The 14022-nt window shown below is 42.0% G+C and overlaps 1 protein-coding gene across 2 annotated transcripts in view; it reads left to right on the top strand.

The window, feature by feature from the left end:
• LOC149210963 (U-box domain-containing protein 70-like) overlaps nt 1–14022 on the top strand; it is a 156769-nt gene that overhangs the window by 37284 nt on the left and 105463 nt on the right. The gene's annotated exons all lie outside the window — the stretch shown is intronic.

Here is a 14022-nt window from a genome sequence, read left to right as displayed (position 1 = left end):
CACGTGGCCATGATATGCTTTTAACCTTCTTTTAGTTGCATAAACCTCTAGGACAACATTTCCAAGCACAACCCAAACAAGTGGACAAGGAGAGGGGTGTACCAGTGCCTTGTGGACCCAGTGGTCATGTGGACCCAAAGAGGGAAGATGATGAAATAGGGTTTGTGATGTGCGGAAGGGAGTGGAAAATGTGAAATAGGAAAACTGAACTGCACTATCAAAATTGAGGTTTCTCAAGTAGTGCCCTTTTCGAAGCTATAGGCCAATAGGATGGATCCCACGGGACTAGGATTGAGGATTAACCCCCCATTTAAGGTGAGGGAACAAAACTACAGTCAAAACCCCTCCTCCTTCCAAGTCACCCAATAATCCATGCCCAATATGCCCAAGGAAAAACAAGCATAAGTACCTGACTATACAATGAACAACATACCTGTAGGATTGGATTGCCCACCTTCAAACATATGCTCTCGACAAATGGGTGAGGCGACATATCACTGGCTCTTGGAGCATAGATCAAATGGCACAATACATCCGCTACACTGGTGGCTGTGCCTGTCAGGGGTTGCTGGCTGCCGGCTAAACTCAAATCTAGGAGAAATAATTCTCCTATGTGGTCACCCACTTTGGTGGGTAACAAGGTTGCAATCCTGAGTACTCCTGCACACTGTTTCTCTGTATTGTATCATCCTAAAAGTGGGCTGAAACCATCCTAAGTGTGAATAGACGTGTGAGTAAAGGGACAGAGCTAAGGGCTGGTGTAGTGTGAGGAAATAAGGGCCAACATGGAACAAAATTGTTGGAGATAAGTGTGAAGTTGGTGTATGTTGAAGTCTGTCCTCTAAGTAGTGTGAAGACAGAGTATTGAAGGCCTAAGTGCAGTGTATTTAGTGTAAGACTAATCACTGTAAGAAGACAGTTTGGCAGCCCATGAACAGTGACTTCTGAAGCAGCAGAGTTGTTGTGTGAGCGCAGAGTTTTGAAGGCCTGTGTTCAATGACCTTGGAGGAGTGGTGTCATTGATAGAAGGTAGAATTTGAGGAGCTGATTGTGCAAGATAATATGAAGGTGCAGACTTCCTTGTGAGCAGCAGTGGCAGAGGCATTGGAGCAGTAGTACTCTCTGTGTGTATAGGTGGCAAAGGACCTGCCAGGTGTTCAAGGCAAGTGGACTGAAAGGGCTGGTGTAAGCGATTCTTCAACAAGTAAGCCAAGTTGTTCTTGTTCAAGGGAAGATTGATGGTCATGTGTTGTTGACATCAAGCCCTAGTTTTCCTTGTATTGGGGCTAATTGTAAGGGTCATGATCTCTGGTACGAGAGCCCTATGTTGTATTAAAGTTGTAATACAAACAAGTTTTGGGTTATGTAAATTCTTTTGTACTTCATTGATTCACTGCTGTACATTTTATGCTTTTCAAAGTGCTCGTGTTGTGGCATTTTAATGTGTTAGTGATTGTATTTTAGACATAGACCTGATTCTAAATTTCCAAGGAAAAATCAACATTAAAGGCCATGTCAAGTAACTTATATGTTAAGAGGAATGACTATTGTAAGTATTGAGTGAAATGATTAGGTAAATTGAATTTCATAAGAAACATACCAGAAATTGCATACACAATAACATAATATTCAGAACAAACTATTGAGAGAGAACAAATTAAGTGCTTCATTTTCTCAAAAGTTGCTTATGTGGGTACACAAGATCCCTCTCCACCGTGATCTTTACTTCTGGTTCCAAGAAATGAATGACTATTCACTTCATTTTCTAATAAGTAGATATTAATTATATGGCTAATCTAATACAAATTGACTTTGTTTATTTGATTTCAGCTGTACTATTTGTTGTTAATATACAAAAAGTGTTACTACCAGTCCATACTGTAACCTGCATACTAGGAGGGTAAAGAGTGAATAAAAAATGAAATGGAGATGTTCATAGATTTTCCATCTCCCAGCAGGGACTTAATCTAGTTTTTCCCAAAATATAAAAAATATAGCTAAATATAACATCCAATAGGACTATCATTTTAAAAAAACATGAATTGGAAAATAACTTAACATAGCTTAGGCTAATCACTAGAGGTTGGGCTCAAAGCTAAGTGAATGAAGGTTTGAGTACCCCCTCTTTGTGAGCCTTCAACAACTTCCTTAGTGTGCTTGGTTTCTTTATTTGTTCTACTGTCTTCTTCTTCCCTGTTCATGTATTCTGTCACTGCTAATACTATCGAGGTTGTCACTCTTGTATTGGAGAACTTGGAGCTTTGGTTGGCCTAGGCTTTACAGGTCCTTGACCCACCTCTACGTAGGCCTTGATTACAATCCTCGGGCCTCTTTTGCCTTTCACCTACTCCCCTCAAAACCCATTAGGCTCTCTCCACTCACATACGAACGTTGAATGTAGCCTCATCCAAAATTTCACCCCCATAGAGTCACACCCTTTTCTTTTTGCTTGACAAAATGACCAATTACCCTCTCAATGTAACTATATTTTCCCCTCCCCCTTTGTGGAAAGTAATGCTCCCCACACTAGGCTTGAATGCTCCCTATCTTGTCCCACTCCTCCATTAATGCTATGAAATGGGAGCCTCTGCAAACTATGATGCTCATGGTTGTGGAGTGTCCTCCATCTTGGTAATCAATCAAGAGTTGAGTTGATAGGCCAAGCCATTATGGTGAAGAAACCCCTTCGAACTCTGCACCTATCCCATCTGCACAGACCACCCCTACTACTTTGTTGCCTTCCCTTGTAAAAAATTTCTGTTTTCCCACCCCGGTTTTCAGTTTCTCCTTATTTCTCCCATGTAGTTAAATGCCCATTCCCATAACCATACATTTAACAGACTGAAAAAATAAATATTGCTGAAAACACAAATTCTGGAAATTTTTCAGAATGCTGGAAATTGCAGAATTAAAAATCAGCAATTAAAAACAGCCATTAAAACACATTAAAACACTGATATTTTTGGTCAACTTGACCCTGGAAAAACCCCCTACAACTCTTGGGGAAAACCAGTTTGAGAGCTCTTCTTTATTTCTGAAATTTGTCTTTTTACAGTGAGAATTATTCAGCAAAAATCAGCAAGCAAATTTACAACTTATCTCCTTTCCCGTGCCTCACAGCAATCTGGAAATTACAGCAAACAGGACAGCAATAAATGCTGTACGACCTCCGTTTTGTGTGCAGAAAAATCAGCAAACTGCTCCTCGATTTTTGTGCAAAAATCTGCCTTTCACTATGTGCTGAATTAGCTGTACAAATCTGCTCAACTGCTGCCTTGGAATGTGTGCCAAGCTGCTGTCTCCTTCTCCTTCCTGCTCAGAAATCTCTCTTGCTCTCTTGCTCTCCTTCTCCCAATCTGCTCATGAAAGAATGAATGACCTTTTCCTCCTTTTCCTCCTTTAATATAACTCCAAGTGACTTTTGGGTGATCCAAGTGACTTTTGGGTGATCTCTAAATCCAATGGCTGAAATAGATTTAGATCAATGGTTGAGATTAAATGCTCATTTAAATCTCACTTTCTATTTTTTTAATTCACCCCACTTTAATAAAGACCCACTTAGTCATTTATTTCCAAAGTCACTTTTCCTTTCTAATTTTTCATTGACTTTATAAAAGTCACTTTAAAATTAGACTTAATAACTTTATCACTTAAAGTCACTTTTAAATTAGATTTAACTTTATAAAATTATAAAGTCACTTTAGGAGAAAAATTAAATTCTTTTGGACACTTTTCCCTAGGCCAAAGATCAAAGCCTAAGGGAACCACCTGTCCTCCGGTACCAAATTTCAACACTCCCTCTTACCGAGGAAGGTGTTCCTCACCACACCCATCTTGTCTCTGAAGTAGACATGCTTGCCCCGTGGTAAGGCTTTGGTAAGGATATCTGCAACCTGCTCATCAGTGGAAATATACTCAAGCTTCACAACTCCCTTCTGAACATAGTCTCTGATGAAATGATATCTGATCCCGATATGCTTTGACCTGTCATGAAATACTGGATTCTCCGTGAGTTTAATGCAACTCTGATTATCACAGTAAATCACTGAAGGTCTCAACGGCTGACCAAATAAGCCAAACAACATCTTGCGAAGCCAGATAGCCTCACAACTAGCTAGACTGGCTGCCATATACTCTGCTTCCGCTGAACTCAGTGCTACTGACTGCTGCTTCCGGCTGAACTATGACACTACTGCTGAACCCAACCCAAAACAACACCCTGAAGTGCTCTTCCTATCAGAAGCACAACCTGCCCAATCAGAATCAGTGTATCCTGCCAATCTCACTCCATCTCCCTGCCTGTAGTCCAGACCATAATCCACTGTCCCCTGCAAGTACCGCAAAATGTGTTTTGCAGCCACCCAGTGAACCTTCCTAGGCTCACACATAAACTGACTCATCGTGTTGACTGCAAAACAGATATCTGGTCTAGTGTTGACCAAATACATCAAGGAACCAATCAGCTGCCTGTACAATGTGGGATCCACCAACTCGGAATCCGAAGCATGAAGCTTCTTCCAGTTGGTGATCATCGGTGTCGACATGGGTCTACAATCCTCCATGTGGAATCTGCTAAGGATGTCCACAATATACTTCCCCTGCCCCAGGAAGAAATGCCCCTCCTCCTGCCACACCTCCAAACCCAAAAAGTAATGCATCAAGCCGATGTCCTTCATCTCAAACTCCGCCGCAAGATCTCTCTTGCAGTGCTCTATGAGTCTCTCTGCACCTGTAATGATCAAGTCATCCACATACAACACCAGAATGAGAGGCTCCTCACCAATCACAATAAAGTAAAGGTTCGGATCTGCCTCACTCTTTGTGAAACCCATCCCCTGCAAGTATGCATCTATCCTGGAGTACCAAGTTCTGGGAGCTTGCTTCAGGCCATAAAGGGCCTTCTTCAATCTGCACACATGGGACTCCTTCCCATGCACCTCAAAGCCCTGTGGCTGCTCAATGTACACCTCCTCCTGTATGAAGCCATTGAGAAATGCGGTCTTCACATCCATCTGGTGGATCTTCCAACCCATCTCTGCTGCTATCGATATAATGGAGCGGATCGAAGTATATCGAGCCACGGGAGCGAAGGTCTCCTCATAATCAACTCCCTCTACCTGGGAGAACCCTCTAGCCACAAACCTCGCTTTGAATTTCTCAATGCTGCCATCTGCAGCATGCTTTACCTTGTAAAGCCATCTGGAAGTAACCACGGATTTGCCCTCAGGCCTCGGCACCACCTCCCAAACATCATTCTTCATGATAGAAGAATACTCCTCCTGCATGGCCTCTCTCCAGACCTGCTGGCTAGCTGCCTCCTCATAGCTAGAAGGCTCAGAGTCAAGGATGCTGGTAACCATCGCCATATAACTACAAAACCTCTCAGGTGGTCTACTCTCTCTGACCGGCCTCTTCGGCTCAGCAACAGATGTGGCATCTCTCAAGGTGTCCTGAAGCCACTTGGGCTTCCTCTTCCCTGAGCGCACTTCTTCCACCGGAGAATGAAACTCCTCCTCCTCATCATCATCAGTAGCCTGAACTCCTGACTGTCTGTCTGCTGTCCTCCTGCGTGCACCTGAACCTGTAGAAGCTGAGGTACCGTGTGAACTGTCCATCAGTGGACTCCCTAGTGAACTGCTCTGCATGCTGCCCGGAGCACCACCCCTCTGGCTCGATGAGCCACTGCTCACTGATGGACCTGACATCCTCATAGATGTACCTCCGGATCCTCCTGATCCCTGCCCACTGGATCCTTGCGACTGACTCAATTGCTGCTGAGGGTCTGGCTGATCCAGATACTCTAACTCCCGTGACCTCCTAAAGGCCCTGTCCTCCTCGAACTTCACATCCCGTCTGACAACAACTCTCCTCTGTGCAGGAATGTAAATCCGAAAGGCCTTTGAGGTCTCACTGTAGCCCACAAAGATACCCTTCTCTGCGGTGGGCTCTAGTTTGGTCCTCTTCTCTTTGGGTATATAGGAGTATGTAATGCATCCAAAGATGTGAAGATGACCAATATCAGGCTTCTTCCCAGAGAAAGCCTCCTCCGGAGTCATGTGCCCCAAAGCACGATGCGGACTCCTGTTCTGCAAGTAAACAGCTGTGTTGCAGGCCTCTGCCCACAAGAACAATGGCAACCCCTGATCATGTATCATGGCTTTGGCAGCCTCTATGATGGATCTGTTCTTCCTCTCCGCAACCCCGTTCTGCTGGGGGTTGTAAGGAACAGTGAACTCCCTCCTAATGCCTGCCTCCGCACAATAGTCAACAAACTCTCCAAGGGTGTACTCTCCTCCATTGTCCGACCTCAAGGACTTGATCTTTCGACCTGTCTGAGTCTCCACAAGAGCTCTGAACTCCTGAAACCGCTTGAAGACCTCACTCTTGGTCTTCAAAAAATAAATCCAGGTCCTCCTGGAGTGATCATCAATGAATAAAACATAGTACTCATATCCACTCAAGGAAACATGAGACATCCGACCGCTCACATCGGAATGAATCAAATCAAGTATCCCCATCGCTCTGCTGTCACTGCTGGGAAAAGGGGATTTGGCAAACTTGCCCATCGCACAACCTCTGCAAGTATCAAAGTGATCAGTACTGAAATCTGGCACACCTGTAGTGATCTCCCGCAATGTCCTCAAGGCTCCATGATACATATGTCCCATCCTGCGGTGCCAAATCTCACACAGCTCAGAATTGTTAGCTCTGCTGTCGGTACTACTGCTCAATGCCAAAAGGGGCTGAAATGCAAACTTGTACACCTTTGCATGGCGTACACCTATCACTCTAGCTGAATCAGCTGGAGCGCCCCTGGGATACATCAACACTTGTCCTCCCCTGAACAGTACCTCATATCCTCTGTCCTCCAAAGCTGAGACGGATATGAGGTTCTTCCTCATCCCTGGCACATAAAGAACCTCTGACACTTTCAAGGGAGGTTTGGACTCCCTCTGAAATGTCACTGTCCCCACCCCGACTGCTCTAACAACTCTGTCATCACCGAGTACTACCTCAATATCAATACCACTCTCTGAAAGCTCTGAGAAGTACTCACGGACTCCTGTCATGTGACGTGAAGCCCCACTGTCCACATACCAGATACCTGTAGATGCTCCGCTAATCGAGGGAAAAGCATGCTCCCTCTGAACCTGTTTGGCAGGTGATCCTGCACTAGAGGACTCACATGTAGTGAACGCAAACTCTCGGTCAAAACGACCAGCAAAGTCCTCAATCTCTGCTGAAGCTGCCACGTCCTGGTTCTTCCCCTTCTTCTTCTTCTTCTCCGGACACACAACTGCATAGTGTCCCATCTTTTGACAATTCCAACACTTCACCTTGGAATAGTCCTTCTGTGTGTTCCCCTGTTTACCTTTACCTTTGCCTTTGCCTCCACCACCGCTTGTGGAAGCCTGCTTCTTCCCTTTGCCTTTCTTGCCTCCTGCCACCAGTGCTACGTCCTCATCCTGCTCAACTGGCTTGGCTGCCCCAAGTTGCCCTTTCCTGATCTCTGTCTGAATACAATCATCCCAAAACCTCTCCCATGTGGGAAGGGTCTCACGTGCACAAACCCCATCAGCAAAGTTCAACCATGAACGGGGGAGGCCATTCACTGCAATCCGCACCAACTCAGTGGGTGGAATGGCCTCTCCAATCGCTGCCAACTCATCTCTCACATTAGTAATCTTTGTGAGATATCCAGCTGCACTATCATTACCCATCTTAATGTTCTTTAGCTTCTCCTTCAGGACCATCTTCCGGTTCTCATTGGTACTCTGGTAGAGATTGGACAATGCTGTCCACATCTCATGGGCATTGCTCTTTCCTCTCACATGAGGAATGCAATGGTCTTTGATTCCGTCTAGAATCAGCCTCTTACCCTTATTGTTCTTCTTTTTATACTCAGCCAACTGAGTAACATCAGTGGGCACAACAACAGGGTTCTGTGCGGTATGCACCATGATATCCCAGACTTCTGCCTCCTCAAAGATACTCTGCATTCTCTCCTTCCAAACGCTGTAATTTGTATGCCCATCCAACCTATCCTCCACCCTCAATCCCAATGACATCCTGCTGTCCTAAAACTGAAAAATAGCACTGTTGTAGTAAAGATAAAACTGCTGTTTATGAAAAAATCAGCTTGCTGGAATTTTCTGAGTGAAAAATCAGCAACTGCAATTTTTCCTTTTGCTGTCCCAAACTGCCCTTCAGCACTCAAGCTCTGATACCATGTAAAAAATTTCTGTTTTCCCACCCCGGTTTTCAGTTTCTCCTTATTTCTCCCATGTAGTTAAATGCCCATTCCCATAACCATACATTTAACAGACTGAAAAAATAAATATTGCTGAAAACACAAATTCTGGAAATTTTTCAGAATGCTGGAAATTGCAGAATTAAAAATCAGCAATTAAAAACAGCCATTAAAACACATTAAAACACTGATATTTTTGGTCAACTTGACCCTGGAAAAACCCCCTACAACTCTTGGGGAAAACCAGTTTGAGAGCTCTTCTTTATTTCTGAAATTTGTCTTTTTACAGTGAGAATTATTCAGCAAAAATCAGCAAGCAAATTTACAACTTATCTCCTTTCCCGTGCCTCACAGCAATCTGGAAATTACAGCAAACAGGACAGCAATAAATGCTGTACGACCTCCGTTTTGTGTGCAGAAAAATCAGCAAACTGCTCCTCGATTTTTGTGCAAAAATCTGCCTTTCACTATGTGCTGAATTAGCTGTACAAATCTGCTCAACTGCTGCCTTGGAATGTGTGCCAAGCTGCTGTCTCCTTCTCCTTCCTGCTCAGAAATCTCTCTTGCTCTCTTGCTCTCCTTCTCCCAATCTGCTCATGAAAGAATGAATGACCTTTTCCTCCTTTTCCTCCTTTAATATAACTCCAAGTGACTTTTGGGTGATCCAAGTGACTTTTGGGTGATCTCTAAATCCAATGGCTGAAATAGATTTAGATCAATGGTTGAGATTAAATGCTCATTTAAATCTCACTTTCTATTTTTTTAATTCACCCCACTTTAATAAAGACCCACTTAGTCATTTATTTCCAAAGTCACTTTTCCTTTCTAATTTTTCATTGACTTTATAAAAGTCACTTTAAAATTAGACTTAATAACTTTATCACTTAAAGTCACTTTTAAATTAGATTTAACTTTATAAAATTATAAAGTCACTTTAGGAGAAAAATTAAATTCTTTTGGACACTTTTCCCTAGGCCAAAGATCAAAGCCTAAGGGAACCACCTGTCCTCCGGTACCAAATTTCAACATCCCTTAATGGTTATATCACACACAATTGCTTGTCGCAAAACATAACCATCATATCTATGTTAAATTTCCTAATGCGTAATAGCAAATATGCACTCAAAAATTTAACCTAATGGCGAAATTGAAAACTTTTAGTAGCATAATATAATTTAGTTTTTTGTTAACTAAAAGTGTAGGATTATAGATTTGGAGTGTAGACATCACATATCATAATTTTAGAGCAATTTGACAAGTGATAGCATAGATTTGAGAAATACTAAATCTACAAATCAACACTAGAAGGCTAGAAATTTGTAGCAGCATTGGCAATCACATCAGTTGTCATCAACATTGAAAAAATAATTACAAATGACAACCTAGTTGCTTAAGTGTCCTCCATCTCTTTCTGTGGAATAAGAGGGGTCCATGCATGCAAAATATGCAAGAATAAAACAGTCCGACTCTTGAGAAATGTGCTCCACATGTACTCCACCAAACAAAGCTTCTCTCTCAACATCTCAAACTTCCCCTTTGATAGAATTTTCCTCAAAATGTCAATCACTTGTGAATCAGTAGGAATGTAATCAATGACATCTATTCATTCACTTTCATATTGTATCTCTTAGGAAATGATATTGAATATCAATGTGCTTGGAGTGATCATGGAAGATTGGGATTTCTCAAAGAGCTTGATGCAACTTTGATTATCGTAGTAAATAACACTGTTACCACATGAAAATGGATGTCTTAATCTGCATTTTCAGGGGCTTTCTTCTCTTGCATACACAACAGGATTTCCTTGGTGTTTAGTGACAGTTACAGGTAGCAAGGAGATATTTACATCTCGTTCTAGCTTTCTCAAGCACTTCTCATCATTTGGGCAAGGGTAAAGTTTTGCAAGAGTATTATTGGCTTGATGGAGGATATTTTGGAGATATTTTACCATGAGGTTCAACTTGGGCACACTTGACACATTTGACAGGGGAGCCTTGTTCCTTGGTTGAATTCAGGGTTTGAGAATGAACAAGAAGAGAACCTAGAGGATTGTTGTCAATTTAATTAGCTTAAATCCTAGACATTAAATCATTAATCTGGGGGCGTAAACTTGTGAGATACTAACACCATATGTGCATAGTTCAGGGCATCATTGGGCTTTCTAATGTATGGTATAGAATGGAAACAATGCTTCAAAAACCAAACAACTTGAAACAATGCTACAATGGTTTTGTTCACTGGATGGAAAACTCCAAGAAAGATTTTGTTGGGCACAGAATACAGTCTTTCACTCAGCGGTAGTCCTAAGTGTTATTGTCTTGCCTATAAAACAAGTCTCAAGTCCAGTCTTCAGTGGGACTTGACCTGCTGTGGCTGCTATCAAAAAAAGGGCATACATGTAAATGAAAAAGAGCAAATTAAATCTATGAGATGTTTTGTCAATGCTACAATGGTTTTGTTCACTGGATGGAAAACTCCAAGAAAGATTTTGTTGGGCACAGAATACAGTCTTTCACTCAGCGGTAGTCCTAAGTGTTATTGTCTTGCCTATAAAACAAGTCTCAAGTCCAGTCTTCAGTGGGACTCGACCTGCTGTGGCTGCTATCAAAAAAAGGGCATACATGTAAATGAAAAAGGGCAAATTAAATCTATGAGATGTTTTGTCACTGGGGTGTCAACAGAGAGCCTCTTTCACACACAAGATGCAATCTTTTATTGTACTTGAACTTGAGTGTTTATGCAACAGACAAGAGTTACAATGTGTCTCTCAGCCCTTTAGTGAGAGATCTCGTCACTGCAAACAAGCAACAAAATGTGAGCGATGAAAACAATTAATGAATTGAGCAGCGAATGCATTGAATACGAAATCAAAGGAAAGCAAACTGCAGTCTTACAAGCATTGCTAAGCTATGCTACAAAGCAAGAAAACAAAGCAACGTGGGCTGCGTTGGTGGGCCCTCCTAATCTTCGTCACGCTGCCTAAGAAGCTACGCAACTATGATCAGTTTGCATCACAAATAATCTCAGACACCAACATTAACACTATTAAAAATGAGTCTCAAATATAAATAATTGGAGCTTGCGTTTCCCCAGTGATAATTACAAAGATAAATTATAGTCTGACAAACCTAACACTGTGACAACCTTTAACGCTGCTGTTCAGACGAGTTATATAGTTTTACATTTCATAATACAACGAATAGGTGGACTCTGTGAATCCCCTGTTTCGTGCGTTGGAAATAATGATTCATATCACAATGAATCAAAGGTGGGTAATCGAGTGTATTCCCTAATAAGTTTAGACCAAAACCAAAACGAAGTGAGATGACCATCCAACAGAATGGTATGAGAATAGCAGAGGTTGTTGTCACAATTGAATCTGCTCTCCTGGACGCACTGTACTTGGAATCATTGATTGTAGATTTGATTGACTTTCACATGCCTTGTCCAATTTGGAATTGCATTGATGGACATGGAAGCATCTTGAGGGGTCTACGAGGAAAACCCATGTCTTCGTTTTCTTTTTAGAGGCATTGAGACATGCCAATCACGGAGGTGGGTTATCAGATCGCTATATAGGCTATATGACCTGGCTGGTAAAATTGCTATTAGTAGGAACTAAACTTTTAAGCCCTATAATTCATCAAAAACAATGGAAAAACCCAACAATTAGCAATAAATTTACCTTGTAGTCTCTTGAGTGACTTTTCCACTGAAAGTATGACAAGAGGACAGCAACGAGGTAAAAAGGAAGGGTTTATATGATTGAAAAGGGGGTAACTGACAGCTTAAATGGTATCAAATCATAGCCCTGACATCTCCCCCATGCCTGAGTCTTTGCATGTCTTCATGCAAACAAAATGTGTGACTGGTGTCCTGATGCCATACCTGTTAAAATACTAATCCAAATTTGATTGTGCTTCACTGTGTCAATCGGCGCCAATTGAAATACTCATGTTGGCCCCTTTTCTCTTCTTCTCCATTCGGAATTTCTTCTCCAAAGTCCTGTTGTGGAGTGTCAAGTACTGGTTTCGCTTAAGCCACTTGTGAGCAAGCTTAAACAACTTCTTATTCTCCTTTTGCAACTGGGCTCTTTTCCAGAACTTTGAATTCTTTGATTTCTTCCTTTAGCTTATTAATGTTCTTATCACTCTTCCTTAATTTGGAAGAGGAGGGTCTACTCAGAGTAGTAGAAGACATAGTTGGATTCATAGGCTTATAATAATTTGTAGCATTTTCGAAGTCGTTGGGCATTGGCATTGATGGGTCAATAGAGTAAAAAAAATGGTAGTTACGAGTCTTGTGATCAGAAAATTTGGTCCTAGACTTCTTAGGCAAAGGGGTTACAGACTTCTTTTGCTGGACATGACTATGCCCAATTGGCATAGGCTCAACAGTGGCATCTTTAGGAGGACATGGGATAGCTAGTGATGGAGGCCTCTCAGTTTGTTTTGGAGGTTCTTTCCTAGCCATGCTCCTAGTAATCTTTCTGGAAATGATAACAGTCTGTCCATGGCTCCTTTTGGTTCTTTTGGAGTTTTCCCCACAGAGAGTAAAACCTTCCTCTTTGTGAAGACTAGGGTCCCCACTGTCATTCCCATTGTTATGCTCAAAAACTTTATTGACCTCTCTGGCTGTCACTTTGGGTGTTTCTCTGGGTACTTCTTTGGGTGCTTGTTTATGTACAATGCACTCATTAATTAATTTGTTTCGAAATAGGAAGGCATCCCAGTTATCACCTCTCCTTGGTAATTCTTCCACAATCTGTATTTTAATGGGTGAGAAGGAGGCAAATATGATAAAGGATCGTAATGGCATAGCTTCCCTCACATGTTATGTAATTTTGCAAGACAAATAACAAGTTCCTTTGCTTCTCTGTGATCTAGGCTTGGGGCACACCTTTTCTTCAATTTGGATTCTGTTATAGAACGTAAAAACTAGGTCCAAACCCCCTTTTTGATTTGCTTGTTCTTAAACCAACGTTTTTGGGTATGTGGTATCTAGTGGCTTGGGCCACATACTCCTTTGTCACTGCCATCACTAGATCACTGATTCGAGGGATTCACCCATCAAACCTCTGAGCAGATGTTTTGATAACAATGTCATTGTCCCTGTGAAATTTCTGAGGAAAGGGAGCCACCTCGTAGCTTTGAGCATAGGTTTATTAGCGTTGAATACAGGTTATGCATCCAAGGCTGCCAATGACCATGGCTCTTGTTTCACAGCTCTGAGTTTTCCCATATTGTCACAATTCTCTATGGGGTATGTCGAAGTGCACGTCTCTGTATAACATATCACTACTAGGAGGGAATTGGGATTTTTGGATTGCTATTGAAACAATGTGTAGGTTAGTGACTCATTGTGAGTCAGTGGGTGATTTGCCAGGTGGGAATCATCAGAATGAATGGTCAAGAGGTCGTGCCAATAAGCACACCACGAGAGGTATTGATTTTTCATATCATTTAATAATAAGTTGTGTAAGGCGTTGAAGGTGGAATTAGAATGATGAGGATGAGTGGGTATACGATAGGTTGAGAGTAAGGTTAAAAAATATCAAAATGACAGTAGAAAATCAAAAATCAAAATCAGTACCTTTTGATAGATGATCTACCTTCCTTCAAGAAGCATGCCAGATGGGAGAGAGCAAAATGAGAGTAGAAAATCAAAAATCAAAATCAGTGCCTTTTGATAGATGATCCACCTTCCTTAAGAAGCATGCCAGATGGGAGAGAGCACTGACCCTAGCATAGGTGGAGAGCTCTAATGTAAAG

This window comes from Pinus tabuliformis, chromosome 1_2, assembly GCF_031772625.1.
Source record: "Pinus tabuliformis cultivar Carrire ecotype Pingquan chromosome 1_2, CPIR1, whole genome shotgun sequence".
NCBI classification, from domain to species: Eukaryota; Viridiplantae; Streptophyta; class Pinopsida; order Pinales; family Pinaceae; genus Pinus; species Pinus tabuliformis.
This window is presented reverse-complemented; position numbering and strand designations above follow the sequence as displayed.